The sequence below is a fragment of the Hibiscus syriacus genome, unplaced genomic scaffold, assembly GCF_006381635.1.
Source record: "Hibiscus syriacus cultivar Baekdansim isolate YM2019G1 unplaced genomic scaffold, ASM638163v2 tig00000778_pilon, whole genome shotgun sequence".
Taxonomy (NCBI): Eukaryota; Viridiplantae; Streptophyta; class Magnoliopsida; order Malvales; family Malvaceae; genus Hibiscus; species Hibiscus syriacus.
The window spans coordinates 2,690,179-2,704,093 of NW_024061825.1; the positions used below are offsets into that span (position 1 = coordinate 2,690,179).

General features: G+C 32.0%; 1 long non-coding RNA gene across 1 annotated transcript; it reads right to left on the minus strand.

Moving 5' to 3' along the window:
* Positions 1-10,727: 10,727 nt before the first annotated feature.
* Positions 10,728-12,296, minus strand: LOC120219557. Its single transcript, XR_005525312.1, has 3 exons — positions 12,143-12,296; positions 11,012-11,501; positions 10,728-10,913 (listed from the first exon to the last, which is right to left on the minus strand). It is a non-coding gene; the product is annotated as an uncharacterized LOC120219557 (long non-coding RNA).
* Between the last annotated feature and the right edge of the window lie 1,619 nt (positions 12,297-13,915).

Sequence of the window (13,915 nt, forward strand, 5' to 3'; positions counted from 1 at the left end):
CAACAAATAGATATCATCGTTGAGCTTGCATATGTCAGTGAAACACCCCTGGCTCCGCTCATGTAGATAAAAATCAACTGCGTCTTAGCCCAAAGGGTGTTATCCAGAATTGTGTTCAGTAGTTGTCTCCTCTTCACTTCAGATACCGGTATGGTACTGGCCGGTAACTCATACGAGAGCCAACTTGAATCCATCATGTCCGGCACGTCAGAGGGTTTCTCAAGAATCCTACATATGACGCCATATGAATCGGGCTCTTGAATGGTGGGAGGACCTCTTCAAACGATGACAGTGGCCTCTTGAACGGTGGGAGGGGACTCTCGAGGAATGATAGGGGCCTCTTCAACGATAGGAGTGGACTCTTGAGGGATGACAGGCGAGTCGGGCTTCTTCTTGCGGTGTCTTCGCACTATTGGGGTGTACGGAGACTTAATAGCACGTGCACGCCGTCTGATGCGTGAACTCTGTCGTGCAAGAAAAACCCGACGTAAAGCATCCACCTTATCGGGCCACTAAATAATTAAATACAAAAATCAGTAAATAAACAGACATGATATTTAAACAGTGAAAACAAAGACAAATATGTTTCAAACTTGCATTGAATTCACCCCAAGTCATTATTCTATCATAGTTCACAAAATGCATCAGATAATTCCAGAAGTAAGCACTTATATAAACATTTAAAAGGACAACATATAACATTCCAGAAGAATAGTTTACTTTCGCAACACGAAACTTACTTTCGCAATGCGAAAATGACTATTGCAACGCAGAAATGGCTATCGCAACACGAAATGAAAATTGCAATGCGAAATGAAAATCGCAACTACAAAATCGCAATGCGAAATGAAAATCGCAACGATAAAATCGCAACGCGAAACACAAATCGCATTGCGATTTTCATTTCGCGTTGCGATTTTATCGTTGCGATTTTCATTTCGCATTGCGATTTTCATTTCGTGTTGCGATAGCCATTTTCGCATTGCGATAGTCATTTTCGCGTTGCAAAAGTAAGTTTCGTGTTGCGAAAGTAACTATTCTTCTTCTGCAAATTGAAAACTTTAATGGATTGCATTACTTCAACCAAAAGACAAAAACAAAACCAAAAACAAATACTAACAAAAACAGTTTAGCAGTATTGGCAGCAACCGAATGAATTTATTAAGCAATCTAAGTGAAATGGTTAATCTAAGTGAAATTACGAGTAAATTTATCAAGTTAAATATGAAAAATCTTAAACTTACCTCGTTGCGTAGAGTATGAACCTCATTCTGCAACGATGCTACCATCTCACGTAGAGCGGCTACCTCACCGCGTAAAGTAGACACCTCAACACGCCATGCACCATCGTCTTTGCATAAAGTACCGACCTCCTCACGCAAGGCATTGACCTCATCACGTAACTCCCCTAACTCATCCCATGGAGGTGGAGGTGGAGAACAGGGAGATAAACGTCGTGGCATCTTTGCCGGTCGCCTATCTTGCGGTGATGGTGGAGAAGAGGCTCGATGATGTGACAGAATAGGTGATGGTTGTCTTGTGGAGGTGTATAGTCGGGTCGATCGGGTGATGGCTCTGGGTGAGGTGATGGCTCCCGAAGTGGAGGCTGCTCATCATCCGTGCCATCAAAAAAATCGCTTACTAGCTTGCCACCAATCAGTGGCAAGCTCAGCTTCCGTGGGTGTCAGCCTCTGTAATGGAGTGTTGGCCTCCTAACAATATAAAAGCTCAAACAAAGTTAAACGTGTACTAGTAATAACTTGTTTATAAATATGGTATTTATGTTAACTTACATTATTTATTGTCGTATACCGTAGTAAATCTTCCCATTGCAAGGTCCGTTTCCTCTTCCAGGAAATAGCCCTGGGAATATCATTTGAAGTTTTTATTGCATATGTCTTCATGGCGGGAAAGGCCTCAAATATCCAAATCTACAAACAATATAATAACAAACATTAGTAATTGTTAAATAATTACTTATAATTTTGGAAACATTATATAAAAATTCTTACCTTAAAGGCCCAGATAAAGCCTGTCAAAGTGTATTTGGAACCATCGCCATGCAAACTTTTTCGATCATCCAAGGCAGACGATAACTTATTCCATGTAGCTTTCCATAAATACGAGCCCCACGGAAACAGGTTCCACGCATTTAGGTCTTCTACCAATTTGATTAGATCATTCGGAATAGGTTGTCTGGCCTCTCTGCCTAAAAAGCCGGCATGCAAAAGTATTAGAAGGCATACTCGGACAACATCGACGTCATCCATCCGAGTAAAACCATCTTTCTTATTCAATAATCTCGTCAGGTCTTCCACGTGTAGATTCGGCCTCTCCAGCTCAGGAAAAACCCGGGATAACCATGATGGGCGGGTAATGTGTCTAGTGTACCGACCTACATCATCGTGTCCGAAGCGTAGACCGGTGATTAAGCAAAACTCCTCCCGCCCAAAACACGTATACGCCGGTGGAAAATCAAACCATATCTCTTCATCATGACGTTGTATAGTATCTGGTAGATCCCTAGTCATGGTTTGAAAAAATAGGTGTGTCAACATCGCATCTCCACCGGGATGTTGTACTTTCAACCATGGCCCGCAAGTATCCTCAAACATTTTTCTTTGTGCATGTGAAAGCTTCGACGCAATTGTTTTGGCCAGGCTGACTTTATTTCTTAAGGTCAATTGAGCCGAATAAAAGTTCTACAAAAACAATAAACATACTAAGTTAGATATACCCAAAACTACACTGTGAAGATATACCAAAAACAATAATAAAACATAAAGAGTAGTAGTTTATTCTTCAAACTTAAATTTGCAACACTGTGAATTTCTTATTTGTCTTTGTTTTTTGGTTGAAGTAATGCAATTCATTCAAGTTTCAATTTGCAGAAGAAGAATAGTTTCTGAAAATGAAAATCGCAAACGAAAATGACAATCGCTACGCGAATTTGACTATCGCAACGAGAGAATAAAATCGCGTTGCGATTCTCGGTTGATTTAATAAGCAATCTAAGTGAAATGGTTAATCTATTATTGAAATTACCAGTAAACTTATCATCAATTTCAATATGAAAAACCTAATAATAATGCAAAAATTTTAAAAAGAAAATAATTAAAAAACCTAACCCTCGGTGGTTGATTTGATTGATTTTCCATTTCTGATTATAAGGGTGGCTCTGAGAGATGGAGATAGACGGATTTTTTCGGAGATGAGGATGAATTTCGTCAGAGATGGGTGAGAGAGTGAGAGATGGAGATGGGACTGAGATGTGATTTTAGGTTTTAGGTTATGAGTTGCGATTACGGGATATACTGTGGATGGTTCAGTGTTCCAATATATTAATATTCGTGTTTGGAATTTGAAAATAAAATACGCGTTGCTATACTAATGGCGCTTTGAAAATCGCATTGCGATTATGTATTATCTCGTTGCGAAAGTCAGTATCGCGTTGCGATTTTGTATTATCGCGTTGCGATAGTCAGTATCGCATTGTGATTTTCCAAATTCGCATTGCGATTTACTTATTCGCATTGCGAATTGGGAAAATTGCAACGCGAAATTGAAAAATCGCATTGCGATAGTCATAATCGCGTTGCGAATCTGAAAACTGATTTGCGATAATGGAGATCGCGTTGCGAATTATCGATCGCATTGCGATTTTGTTGGTCATTTTGGCAAATCCGGAAAAAGTTGGTTAAAATCGTATATTATATGGGATTTTTTGTCACTGAGGTTATTTTCTCTTCCTTTTTTGTGATGATTCATTTATTGTATAATTTCTTTTAATATATTATATCTCTTAATGTACTGTATCATTTACTGTTCTATATCTTTTACTTTTGTTTTATGGCCCAATGTATAATCATGAGAATACATGGCACGTGAGTTTATGCTATGTGTAGTATAAATTGTCTATAATTGTGTGTCACATTTGTGCTCTGTGTGCAACAGAGCTGCCTGTAATCTATGATTGTATGGCATATTTAGTGCCATGTGATTGCACCGCAGGTGCAGTGTACTGTATTGTATGCAACATAATTGTATGTGGTTTGTAGCTGTATGACATATTTTTTGCCCTATGATTGCATCGCAGGTGCATTGTGAATGTATAAGTACTGTAGAACACAACAACATTATACCTATGATCTCGAATACATAAATGTATCCAGTAACTATGTTGTACACAAATATACCTCTGTATGTTCGATCAATAATACTCCTCCTCGCGTACCACTATCTCTCAAGTCTTATACACTGGGTTTTTATTTGAAATCTTATATCATTCTTCTTATAAAAATATTTATAGAAAGATTATCAAATTTGTTTACTGCTTTAATCATGTGTTCATACTTCATACTTCAATTAATATAATAAATTTATAATCGTATAAATATTCTGAAAATCTCATTAATGTATATTCAATATTAATTTATTTTGCCAAACCGAAAACTAACTTTAACTCTATTAAAATAAATTTTCTTACTCTCTTAAATAATTTATTTCCACAACAATTCACTTAACTTTCCAACATTTCACATTTAGCCGCCAATAGAATTTTCTTTCAATTATAATTTCAATATTTTAAAAAAACCAAATCAATTCCTTAATATTCAGTTTAAATACATATAAATTATTTTCACATTATTTTCAATCTAATGCATTAACTTATATATAATTATCATTTTACCATCAACTTTTCTAAAACTTACTAACTAAACAACTTTTCATATTGCTCTAAATTCAATTTATCATCTCTTAATTATAATTTTCATCATATAAAATTTCAAACTTTACAAATTAATTTTTCAATTTTTCAAGTAATGTAAAAAGGTCCTTTACAACTTAACCATAATTCAATTTGCCTTTTACATCCCTCTAATAAACATTTATTATTACTATTCACTTAAACCTCTCATATCATCTTACACTAAATTTCTATTTTAATCCAATGATTTCTCCATCTTTTCAATTTGATCATTTGGCTTGTTTCCAAATCAGTCTCAAATAATACTTTAATACCAGTCACCATTATATTATTTACTGTTCAAGTACTTTAATTATTCTTATTTATTCTATAACCTTTAAGCTTTACCATTTAAGCATTTTATATTTTGGTTCTCAAACTTTAACAAACTAGTCCAAATCAACATTTTCATATTAAATCAATATTTTAATATTCGATTCCAATATATTATTTAAAATCTTTTTTTAACAATTATACAATTGTCATTTAAGTCTTCAATCTCTTTCCATGTTATGATTTAACTCTTATACCATTACAACTTTCCAAATTCAATTCTAAATCCATTATACCATAAATTTAATCATAGGATAAATTCTTTTTAAAATTTTATCTTAATTTTTCTATTTTATTCAATATAGTCATTTTTACTATCTAATCCTGAATTCAAGCATCATAAAACAAATTCGAACATTCCAACAATATTTTAAATTTTCACTCATTAACTTGTACCAAAATTTTGTTTCAAACCCACAACTTATAATTTAGTTATCAATCTTTAAAAAAGTTTACAATTTAACTTCAATTCAAGCTTCACTTAACATAATCAAAATTTCTAACATTTAATTAAAACTTAATACCTCAATAATTACAAAATTTTCACTTAAGTCTCTACTTGTTCATAATATACAATTTAGTCCCAAAACTTTATCAAATTTCCAAATTAGTCCAATTTGACATTTTAATATCGAATTCAACATTGTAACATCTGTATTCTAGCATATTACTTCAACTATTAAACAATTACATTTTAGTCACTAGTCAAATTTTTTAGGTATTACAGATTCGTTGCACTTCTAAAGTCTTCTGAAATCACATGGACCACCATACATATTCTCCTTTACATTACTACAATTAAGGGTGTAAAAAGCTGATCCGACCTGTAAAACTAACTGAAACCGACTCAAGTCAAAACTGTTTTTGACCTGCGCTGTGACGATCTGAAACCGATTCGAACCGGAACTGGTGTTGACCTGAACCCGAATTGGACCTGGAAATTGTGGATCTGAACCCGACCTGCATCCGACCTGAGAATGACCTGAACCCGAATTGAACCGAAAATATGATACCCGAACCTGAACTGCATCCGACTGATATAAACCCGAACCCGAGATTGACCTGGTAAATAACTGGTATTATCCGACCTGTTTTCAACCTGACCTGTTATCAATCTGACCTGTAATTGACTCAACCTGTAAATGATCCGACATGTTTTTAAAATGATATGATATTATCTTGACTTATAAGTGAAGTTACAATTAATATAATTATGTTATTTTAAATTTATAATAAACTTATGATAATTAAATTAATATGATTACTTTTTGAAATTTAGTTTTTATATTAATTATAATTTATATATATTATAAATTTGGTTTTTATATTAATTTCAATTCTTTATATTCTTTATATTTCTTATATTATAAATTTTATTTACAATCACTAAATTAAATTTAAATATTGTCTTATTGAACTTGATTTTATTAAATTATATTAATTAAGTTAAAATATTCATAAATCTAATTTACTTTTAATGTGAAAATTGATTAATAATTTAAGTATAATTTAACTTGAAATTTTAAAATAAAAATGTAACATCCCGAAAGCCGGGTCAGTGACTAAAATGTAAATTTTGGGAAATTTAGTGCTCAATTTTGAAATAAGTTAAAAGTTTTGGGATTTAAGTAAAGAATTTTGATGATGGATTAATAGCATAGATGGATAATTAAAGGGGCAATTTAGTCTTTTTAGCTTAAAGAATATTTTGTATTTTCTTTAAATACAAGTGATACACGTGGGTTTTGGGAGAGTTCTGGAAGCCTTCTTCTTACTCTCTTCTTCTTCTTCTTCTCGTAGCTCCAACTTAAAGGTAAGTTTGATTTTTAACTGTTAATTTCTGGAATTTATAAGTTGGTTTTGAATCTTTGGGTATTAAATAAGCTTAAGGAAGCTTATATAGGATTTTAAACAATAAGATAAAGGAATTATGAAGGAATTTACAATATGAGTTTTAAGATGGAATTTTGATAGGGTTAAGATGAAATAAATGAATATAGATTGGTTTAAGTATGTGTACTAGAGTTAAGAATGAAAAGGAGATGATATATGAAGTGTTTGAGAGGAAATGAAGTAATTTTCGGGTTGAAAATATGATTTCTGGGCAAGGGGAATCGGTACCCATTCAAGGGGAACCGATACCCTTCAAACGAACAAGAATTCCAATATGTCAGGGGAACCGATACCCCCATGGGGGGGGGAACCGATTCCCCCTAAAGGAAAATTGGGAATATGGATTTAATAAGTTCATTTAAATTGATAGTATCCAATTACAAGGTGTAGGTATCTATTGATTGTCTCGAAATGTACATTTATGTAGATTCTACGCATAAAGAAATTCCGGAACGTTTGGCAAGTAAGATCGATCAAGGGAAAGATAAGAGATTTGAATTGGCTAGTGAGGCCAGGTGAGTGCATATTAGTTAGTTATGGTGCTAAATGGAAACAAGACTTGCGACAAGTCTATTTCCTATGTTAGAATGCATGAATATATGATTATACGTATATGAATGACATGAATTGTATGTATGCATGAATATATGTGTTGACATGCTTTTGAATGTAATGTTATGAGAAGTATGTGCTATATAATGTATATATAGATACATATGTGAAACTGAACTATGTGACTGCATGAGAAAGATATGAGCCATATGATATGATATAGGTGAACATGAGAAAGCAAAGTATGAGATAAACTATGTGATTATAGTAAAATATAATTATATATTATATGATAAGTGAATAAGCTGGATAATATTGATCTATAGGATGAAGTGAGAATAGTACACTAACTAGGGGATTTGAACATAAATGATAAGATGAACGTATAAGATAAGCTAGATGGGAAAGATTCATAGGTTTAAATAAAACTATAACACATTGGTTGTATGATAGAAATTTATGAGGTTATATGAGAAGATTATAGGAGTATATGAAATTGAATTAAGTAAACATATTAGATTATATATAGAGAAATATGAAGTGAAATATGTTTATAAGTCTGCCCTAGATGAATACGAAATATAAGAGTGCTATATGATTTATTAGGATAATCTTGAGGATATATATATATATAGATAGATATGAAATGAAATGAAATGAGTTATATGAATACACAATTATGTGATGAAATTGTGAATTACCTGAACATGTGAATATATATATATTATATATATATATATATATATATATATATATATATATGTCTAAGAGAAGGCATAAGATTAAGATATAAGCAATGTGACTATAAGTATATGTGCTTTAAGTGATATGACTTATAAGTATTTCTATTATAATGTTACATGATATGTTATGTATGTTAAAGGAATTATGTGATGGTATAAGAATTGATAGGAAATATTATGTGAAAACAAGTATATGTTACGAGACAACTTATGATTATAAGCTACGTGAAAGTGTTCCTATCTGTTATATGAAATATATGATCATATGTGAACAAGATATGATGAGCATGTGAATTATATGGAAATGATCTACGTGTAAGTGAACTACGTGACTATGTGATCATATGAAAGAAGCTATGTGATAAGTGATATGTGAAAGTGAATTACAAGTTTATATGAATATTTGAATGAAATAAATGATAACGCCCATGTTATGTGTCATGAGAGCTAGGGGTATAGTTGGCATGCCAAGAGTCGAGGGTCTACGCGGTTCTTAGGGACATATGTATATTCTTTGGAACATGTGTGAAGTCTGGAAAGACACATACTTGATCCCTAGCATATGTATATGATTCTTAAAGAATTCTATGTGGTCCTTATGGACATTATTATATGGCACTACGGTGCAAGTCTACGCGGTTCTTAGGGACATATGTATATTCTTTGGAACATGTGTGAAGTCTGGAAAGACACATACTTGATCCCTAGCATATGTATATGATTCTTAAAGAATTCTATGTGGTCCTTATGGACATCATTATATGGCACTACGGTGCAATTCTACGGGGCACTTCGGTACATTTATACGAGCTGTGGTGACAGCATAGTGCACAACCTCTATAGACTCACATATCGATAGTTCTCATATATGTACATGGGCTAATCCAGAGATATGAACAAATATAAGTTAGTGGTATGATAAATGCTATAGAAATGATATGATGTTGTGTGTATAGTGTTTGATTGAAAAAGTATGTGATTATATGATAACCTATGAATGATGAATTATGTGTATGTATGTATTTACTGCGATTAATCTGATATGATTTTATACGATATGAAAAATGCCTGGAATTGCTATAACATGATAGAACAGAACATGCATGTATCAATATATGTTTTAAAGTGCATTATAAGTGGTTATGCCTCACTAAGTCTTCGACTTAGCGTGTGATTGTTTCACACGTAGGTTTCGAGAAGAGTAAGGAGGGGTGCGGAGCAAGACAGGTCAGTTTTCCTTACCAAAAGATCAGATCAGAAATATTTGACAAAGTATGTATTTAGTTATGTATAAAGTGTTGGCATGTAATAAGTCATTAAGTACGAGCACTCTGATAAAGTCTTTATTTTGATTTAAATAAAGTTTTAAATTTCCCGGGATTTTTCTTAAGAGTTAAGGTTTGAAAAGTCAATGTGACACTTCGGACTCGTATCCGAGTCGGATACGGGTTGGGGGTGTTACAAAAAATATATTAGTTGAAATGATGAACTTATTAAATATTTAAACTTGAATAACATTACAAATACTAAAACAAAAAATTTATAAATGAAATTAATTTTATTATACTTGAAAACACTAAAATTACAATAAAAACAACTAAACAAAATAAATTTATGTTGAAATAAATGATCTCAAATCTTATAGCTAAAGTTTTACAAGGTTAAAAACCTAACTAAACTACCAGAAATATCATCATCGAGCCTTTATATCAAAATGTTGTCAACATGTTTAATTATGGGCAACTTTCTAGCTTTAAAAATCAAAATGTGACCAACATAATTTCACACGAGTAACTATTTAAATAAGAATTTATAATGTTAAAAAATTTATAATGTTTAAAAATTGATTTAAGTCACACCAACAACAATAATTTACAAGACATCAATGAGTAATAGACAACAGCAACAGGCAAGCATCAATGTACCAATTCATCAAGCATTATTGCATCAATTCAGCAAGCATCCTGCATTAAGAAAACATACAATCAGTGGTAAAGCCAAAGGGAATTTGATAGCCAACAGTGCCAAACATTTCCGACTTTGAAAAAAATCAACTTAGAAATTCGTAAAGCAACCAAGCATGCAGGTGAAAAACCAACAGAGCCAAGAGTGTACCTCATCAATGACTAGAACATAAACCTCCTCTTCAATGATATTTGCCAATAAACCATGGTTCCAAACTCGGCCAAAACCACCCTGACATGAAAAATAAGATTATAAACTCCTAAATCTTTTTATCAATTAAAAATAGACTCTAGATTAGATAGGCCTGGCACTATATCAAAACAAACAAATTTTTGTATTTTTCACTGCATTTGAAAAAACATCAATTTCCAAAAGCAAACATACCAAATTATGAATAGACCGGTTCAAAATTCATAAAATAAAAGAGACTTAATAGTATAACCTGCAAATCTGGTACAACTCATATGGTAAAATAAATTTGATGCTTCGAAATCCAAAATCCCGATGTTCTTGTGCACACTGATAGAACCAATAAGCTTATCTCTGTCGAAGACCGTCGATAACACTATTTCAGTTCAAACAACTCACATGGCCCTCACCACTGTAGTGAAAGAGGAACAACATTTTCGTGATCAGAATATGAAGCTAAACTTTGTGAACAGAAGACTGCCAGGGTAGGACTGCAGAAACACAATTAGCAACAACAATCCGTTAAAAAGTAATTTGTAAAGCACAAAAGAAAGAAGCAGAGCTAAACAAAATATAGTAACTTGCTTACTTTTTCCTTGTGGTTATCCATCTGTGTATGAGAACCAATTACTACAATGTTTGTTGGCAAATTCTCAAGCTTACTCTTCAAGGCAGTATATATATCAGTATTTCCAGCTATAGACTTCTCTATGTCTTTCACAAACAATATCAAGGGACTGCTTTTGATTTCATTCAATGCGACCTAAAAAATGAGACAGTTTTAGAGAAAACAATATCTGAGGAAGAGTTTGCCTATACCAAGGCAATGGCGGGATCTCTCTGGGATATTTTGTGGTGCGACAAGGTGCTTGAAACTCCGCCTTACTATTCTTTCCAGCAATACCTCCTAATACTAATAAAGGAGACGTGACCAGAGCCCATATCAGAAAAATCACCACAATGGTTCCAAATAGCAATGCTGCAGTGGCTTGATAAGCAATTGCGACAGTGTTGAGAAAGCAAAATGTCACAAAAAGAGGCCCACAGAACAAGCTTCCCGTTAGTAATAAGTTTCTCACCTTTCATGGAAAAGAGAAGTTTTCAATATATTTGATCAAAAGGATATTCACATACTAACAAGACATTTTATTTTTTTGCCCATTCTAAAACTAGTAGGCTAGCATTTTTTTAGTTCCAACTTCCTACATTCTATCATTGAGATTCAGTAGGAAAGAGGGGGAAGGAATAAGATAGGGAATGGCTCAATTTCCATTGCACGATGCTTAGATTAGAACAATAGTAACTGTAAAATTAGCTTCAAGAAAGAGATCTATATGACTCAAATATAATTTAGTAATTCAAATTTTGAAAAAATCAACTATGATAGTAATTAAGGAACTAAAATTCATTAAAGTTAACAAAAATATTTACTATTTTTTTCATGAAAAGTATTTATGGTTTTATCCCATACCCTTTGTTCCTCCCACAATCAATCTTCTTTGTTTCTCCCTAATGGCTTATATCAATTCTAAATTATAAAAAAGCAAATACACACCCACACATTGAGCAGAAAATCTCACTTGGTTTGAACAGAGAGCCAATTTATTTTTAGTTAATAGGACAATTATTATAAAATAGATAAGGAGTCCTCCAAATCATATCCGAAATAATAATAATTTGTAGATATGGAATATTAGTAAAAGGGACCAGTACTGCATACCTAATTTGTTCCTTCAAGCTGACAATAGAAAGAAGCAGCAGTGTAGCCAGCAATTCCAGATGTAAGGGCATAAATGACAACCAGAGCAGTGAACAAGACTCCTCGATTATATGGATAAAAGACTCCCACTAGAGCAAGGATAAAAATGAAAATTGTACTGGAAAGCATGCAAGCAATTACAGTTAACAGATACCTCAGAAACAATAGAACAGAAGTAACATCTAATAGAAGGTCGTCCTTATCAACCTTGCCTTCCTTATCAACTTTACCTAAAAAGCCCCAAATGGGAAGGTCGTCGTAATACATTTGGAAGTAGTAATCTTTTGAGACGGCTGTTCTGAACTTGGCGACTTCTTCCTTTGTTAGCTTCCGTTTGCAAGCAACTTGAGCCTCTTTGTCACCCAAAAAGTTTAGTCAAAACAGGGAACAATAAAGAGATTATTAGTAACGAAAGAGAACAAACGTTGTTTGGAAGCAGAGAAAATCGGAGAGAGAGTGTGAGAATAGGGCGAGAGGGGGTTAAAATAACCGGGCGGACTCAGAGACGAAACTCCAAAGACACGAAACTCATCTTCAAGATCCCGCTCCGAGACCCGTGGGTCTAGGTTACCCACGTACACGCGCAACCTTGTGAAGCTGCGCAAATCAGTAGCAGTACATCTGCTTCGGATTATTGTTTCTTAGGAAGTTTGTTTCGAGTATTCTTAACGAGCAGGGAAGAAGAGAGACCGAAAATAAAGGAGGGAAGGTTTGGCCGGGAAGAGGCGGGAGAAAAGGAAGAGATATCCGTGCCTGTTTTCAATACATATCCCTATAAAATTTATATTAATAAACTATTTATAATTAATATTAAAATAATTATATATTATACTTAATATTAATATTAATATTAACTTATATTAATATAATATAAAATATAGTCTATAAAATTAATATTAATATAAACTATATGTTATAAATTATATAGTATAGTTTATAAACTATAGTTAATATAATTAATATTAATATAGTATAGTTTATAAACCTTAAACCCTAAACTATAGGTTATAAAGTATAAACTATATAGTACACTAATACGAGTAATTGTTTATAAACTATAGGTTACAGATATAGTTTATATAACATATAAATAGATTGTATATATACATATACTATATGTTATATATATAGTTTGTATATATTATACATATACTATATGTTATATATATAGTTTGTATATACTATACATAGTTTATACATACATGTACTATAAGTTACATATATAGTTTACATGTATACATATACTATAGGTTACATATATTAACTATTGTTTATGCATATTGTTTAGGGTTTAGGTATTATGATTTAGGTTTTAGGGTTTTATAAACTATATATTTTGTTACTTTATATAGTTTATGCATAGTATTTCTATAAATTATATATATATATATTCTATAGATTACTTATATTAGTTATGCATACATATTTATACTATATTAATATAAATTATAATTTATAAACTATATGTTTTATATAGTTTATACATATATAGTTTATATACATACATACATACATATATATATACTATATTAATATAAATTATATTTTATAAACTATATATTTTTATAGTTTATATAAATAATATAAATTATAGTATATAAATATATAGTATATAAATATAAACTATAATTTATATATAGTATATACTATATAAATAGTTTATATAGTTCACTAATAAACTATATATAGGTCATATGTAAACTATATAGTTTACATAGTTTATATATATAGTTT